Raw genomic sequence first — 5,505 nt, forward strand, 5'->3', positions numbered from 1 at the left:
CCCCCCCCCCCCCCCCCCCCCCCCCCCCCCCCCCCCCCCCCCCCCCCGCTGTCTGTCTCTTTCTCTAACACACACACTCTCTGCTCCCCTACCTCAGTCACAGGAGGGTGGAGTGGTGGGTGCAGAGAGCTTCCACTGGGGGGAGGAGAGCCCCGGCACCCATGGGGTATTTGGAGGGGTTGGGGGGGGAGCCTGGAGAGCCTCCCCTGAGGCAGTTCCAGAACAGGCCAGCCCCTCCCCTCCCTGCTGCCCCCCACAGACAACCTCAGGCTGTCTTAGTCAAGATGGGCTGCAAAGAGGGATCTGGCTCCACCTAGGCCTGGGATCTTCCTGGTGTCCCTCCCGCTGCCCTGCAGACATCCCCTGGCCACCCCTGGTGCTGGGCATCCTTTCTGGGGACATCATTCTGGGTCTCTGGGTGGGAAATGGCCTCACTGATGGGAGCTCACCACCAGAAAAGGTGAAGCCGCCATGGCCACTTTACTCAGGTCACACACAGGGGTCCTTCCAGCTCTTTCATCTGTCCCCCCCCCACCCTCAACTGCCTCCCTTCCACATGGGACCTTGCAGTGGGCAGCCCTCCTGCACTCCTTATATCCCAAGGCAGCCTGTGCCTCTAGGGCCTGTCATCTGTCCCCACGTGGGTCTGAGGGTGGGACCACATTAGGGAGGCTGAGGGACTTTGCCAGATCTCCTGGGGGTGGTGGTGCTGGAGGAAAAGGGTGAGGGCCCCTGAGTTTGGGAGGGGAATCCTTCCTGCCCCTCGGGAGGGCAGACTCCTGGCCATTTGCTCAGCCCTGGGAAACCACCCAGGAGCCAGGTGCCCAAAACCTCTGCCAAGTTTCCCTTTTCTGCACCCCGAGGAGCCAGCCTGTGCCAATGGTTTCCATGGAAACAGAGCCAGAGACACCCCCCCTCCTTTGCAGCATGCACGAGAGAATTTGCACTCCCTTCCTTTTTTTTTTTTTTTTTGAGTCAGCCAATTAGCTCCAACTTTCAGATCCTCAGGGGCAGAAAATAGTCTGGAGTTGTTGACCCACTGAGGCAAGGAGGGCTGTTTCCAGGGCAGGAGACAGCCCAGGGGTCCTGTCCTGCTGGACAGGCTGCACCTCATGCTGGGAGCCCCGGAACGAGGGTGAGAAGCTGTTGGTCAGAGGCCAAGCTCTCTGGGGCCAAGTCCTTGCCCACTGGCCTCCTCTGCTCTGAGCAAAGCTCCCACAAGCAGGAACTCACTGAACATTCTGTCTTCACAGTGGCCCTGGGAGGAAAGTGTCATGATCTCACTTTGCAGATGATGAAAACGAGACCCAAAAAAGTTAAAGGATTTGCCCAGGGTCATAGGCCAGAAAGTGACAAAGCCAGTACCCACAGTGTTCCTTTCATTCCAAAGTGACCATGTGGATAAGATCCCACCCTACCTCGCATGTCCCATGCATCAGCTAGGAAACCCCCACCACACCATCTAGGACAGGCCTGGCCTGACTCGGGGCGTGGTGTGAGGCGGCTGCACCCCAAAGAAGCGACTCCCCAGACCAGCATGGCCCTCTGTAGAATCACCCACCTGCTACTTGGGACACTCGCTGAACTTCCCCTACTCAGGATGCTTTCTTCCAAGGGAAGGAGCTTTGAGCTGCGACAGAACAGGACAGCTGCCCTCCTCGGCCAAGCCCCAAGCCCACAGGCCTTGGGGACATCCCACTGCAGCTGCCATCAATGAGGTATCCCTCATACAAATGCTCATCTGGGGTATGTGTGCCCCTGCCATGATCCTTGCCCCACTACAGGCCCCTTCCTGCCCCCCTCTAGCTCCCAGACCCTCAGGGCTTTTCCAGAGCCCCAGGCACTTCCAGCCGGACTCCCTCACTGGGCCCTTGGGGGATGCAGGAATGAGAAAGGGCAGGAGGGAGTGGAGGGGGAGGAGTCCAGGAGCAGGGCTCCTCCCACAGGCCTCAGTGGGGCTGGGAGGCCCTGACCGTGGTGTGGGCTTGTGGGCATCAGCAAACTTACCCCAAGAGGGAGTCGGGGAGTTTCCAGAGTCTTTGGCAGTGTATCAGACCCAAAAAAGGTTAGGAAAGGCTGCAAGAGAGCCTTACCTTGTGGGCTGCACACACTTCAGCCTGACGGGTTTCAGCTATGGTTTTCCTCACATTGGCAGTTAGGAGGGGGAGCCCAAGGATGGGGAGTTTGGAAGGGGGACAGGAAGGGATCCTTTCAAGCCTGGAGAAGGCTGTTTCCTTGTGTAACAACATTTGAGAGGAGGCAGGGGCGAGCACTTTCAGCGGGCTGGGGGCTATCCTCTCATCCCCCCATGGTGAGGGGCCCACACCACAAGTCTTGGGTCTTCTGGATCTTCCTCAATTGTTGCTCACTATCCTCTCCACTCCAGGCCCAAGTTCAAATTCCTCATCCTCAGGGACTCCAAACCTGGCTCCATGGAGCCCCCAGTCTGTATCCTTTTCCTGGGTCTTTTTTAGGGGGCCCTGGCTCTGCCTGCCCCTGGCCAAGCAGGGGTGGTGCAGGGGGAGAAAGAGAGAGAGAAAGATCCTCAATACGGTTTCCGGGTTTGGGCCCTCACCCCACCAAGAGCCTCTGCCTGTGAGGGAGGCCGCTCTGGGTGGAGATGGACATGGGAGTCCCCTCCTCACAAGAGCTCAAGAAGTGTATGCGGCCCCCAAACAGCCTTGCTCCGCTTGCCACAACACTCGGGGATGTCACCGTGACGCCGCACCAGCACAGCTGTGGAACTGGGAAGTCACTGTCACTACTGATCCTTGAAATCTCTTCTTCTGCCCGCCCTCAGGTGGCGGGATGGACATCTGGCAGGCCCAGGGAGCTGCTTGGTGGGGGGATGCGACGGTTCTCCATCCCCTCGCCTGGAACCACATAGGGTGACTGGTGGGTGGGGCCTGCAGCCCACTGGAACGGAGCTGCCCTGCAATGCGCTCTGGTGTGGGAGGCTTAAAGCTACGCCCCTCCCTCCCGCAGGCCCTCCACGGGTCCTCGGGGCCTGGCCACCCCCCTGACTGGGCTATTTCACGGGGGCCTCAGGGCACCAAGGAGCCTGGACTCCCTGTGGCGGCTCCACCTTCTGTCGCTGTGGTCTGTTCACACTTCAGGCAGCCTCCTGGGACCCGGCCTGAGAGCCCACTGGACCCCCTCAAATGATCCCTCGCCTGGGCCAGCAGCCCAGCCTGTCTCCGGCTCTCTAGAGTGTGCAGGTGAGATATCAGTCCACCCGATTTCTCAAACTGCAGGGGATGCCGTGAAGCTCTCTCCGAAGCCCCCTTCCTTCTGGCTGGATGGGTGGGCATCCCAGCCCTCCCCTTGGGCTCCGCTCACCTCAAAATCTCCCTCCTCTAACCTCAACACCTGACTCTTGGGTATCCTCAGTGTGGTGAGGGTTCAGGCCACCTAAATTCTGTATCACTCGTGGGCAGAGCCCGGGGCTGGGGTGGGGTCAGCTCTCAGCGCACGGCCCCCCTTCCCCCCCCAGGGTGCTGCGGTGGTCTGGCAGCATTTGTAAGATGGGGGAATGCTCACTGCTCCAGGAGTGGCCCATCCAGGAAGGGCAAGGAGGGATTGGGGGCCACGGGGAAGAGGCTTCAATCCAGCAGCACCTGGTGTGTGGACCAGGCTGGCAACCTCCCAGTTCAATCCCTGGTGTTTAGGCCTGGGAGACAGGGCACCAGGAGAGAAAAGTAGAGAGGTCCTGACTCTAGGAGGGTGGAAAAGAGGGACACCGTCCATGACCCTCCAGAGCCGGAACACAGGCTGACCCCAGAGAATTCAGATACTGCCAGAAACGCCACCATCATTGGTTGATGCCTCTGGGTAACTGTGCCCCTTCTACTCAGCTCCCATCCAGTCTCTGGGCCTTAGTTTTCTCAACCATAAAGAGGTGAACAACAGTGCTCGCATCTGAGCTAATTCATGTGAAGTGCTTAGCACACTTCCTGGTTCATTCTCAGAACTCAATAAATGTTAACTGTCTTTGTCCCCTCAGGTGGCCTGAGCGGGCCCCTTCCCACGGCCCTTCCTCTGCACACTGGAGCCAGCTGGAGCTGCCCTGGCCAGACACCTGGCACCTCAGAAGGCCTGGCCGATGTGGCATTTCTTTGGCAGAATCTGGCACTCATGGCCCATGGGGCCTTTGCTCTGGGATGGCCAGGCTGGAGCATCTGGCATGTCCCAGGGCCTTCAATCTGTCATCCCTGCTGCCACCGGGACAGCAAGGACACTTGGACCAAATCTCCTTGGAGACAGGGCCTCCCTCCCACACAGCCCTGGGGAACTGGAACTGGCAGTGTGCCCAGAAGGAAAAGAAGGAAAGGCCACCAGAACCGGAGGACCTGAATCCAAAGCCTGGCTGGGCTTCAACTTGTGAGACCTTGACTCTGTCCCATAGCTTTCCAGAGCTTCGTTTGCTCAACAGTGAAACAAGCATGAAAATCCCCACCGCCTTGAGGGAATGTCGTGAAAACAGAAGAGAATGTGACCACAAAGGGGCTTTGTTTTACACAGAAAGTAGGATGAGCATTTTAGGATTCCAGCATTTTTAAAACTGAGAAAATATGTAATATATTTTTCCCTGTAGCTATTTTTATCTCTCTGTCACCTGCTGAGTGCCACCCCCATCCCCAGTTACCAGGGCCTACAGTGCCAGGCCCTGCAAGGCCGTAACAAACCAAGCTCCTTTGAACAGTCAGTGTTCATTTGGCTGGGTGAAGGTCTCTGGATCCTAGATTCAATGAGTGAAAGCCTTTCCCGAGTCGGGGCGGGGGTGGGAATCCGTTAATTTTGTAGAACTCCTACTTCTGATCATGGTGAACTAGGTAATTTGGCCTAAATTCCCAACTAAGGACAACTTAAAAGCTACTCAAAATATCTACTTTTAAGTTTGATTGGAGGTATCAGAGAGTAAACAAGGGAGTAAAGATTCACTGGGCACAATTCTGTGCCCAGAAGGAAAAGCAGGAAACCCAGAGAGACACGCGCCTGACATTTGAAGCTACTTTCTCCCTGGGAGATCCGCTGATCCCCGAAGACACTACAAAAGTGCTGAGCAGAGAGCTGTTAGAGGTAAAAACGAGGCCCACCAAGAGGAGGGGGTGCCTGGCAAATCTTTTATGCTTTGGGTTGGGACCCCAGAGGGATTCACCCCCAGGATACAAATGAACTGGAAATAGACCAGCACCCCAAGGGACTGCAAATCATCTCAGTCCTGAAACTAGTTTAAAACAACCCTGGTTTGCTAGATCCCAAGCCATCCACCAGATGTAAACATAATCCTCGAGATGGTAGATAACTTCATCCTATGCCTCAGATTATTTCTATAGGTTTTCAGATGCAATGTGTGGCATTCAATCAAAAATCACCAAGTATGTGAGGAGACAAGGCAAAACCAACAAAAACCAAGATAAACAACAGACACTAGAAATAGACTCCAAGAGGTTCCATATTAGGAAGTTATTAAATTTTAAAATAACCATGTGTGGTATGCTCACA

This window comes from Phoca vitulina, unplaced genomic scaffold (genome assembly GCF_004348235.1).
Source record: "Phoca vitulina isolate PV1807 unplaced genomic scaffold, GSC_HSeal_1.0 scaffold12, whole genome shotgun sequence".
In the NCBI taxonomy this organism is placed as follows: Eukaryota; Metazoa; Chordata; class Mammalia; order Carnivora; family Phocidae; genus Phoca; species Phoca vitulina.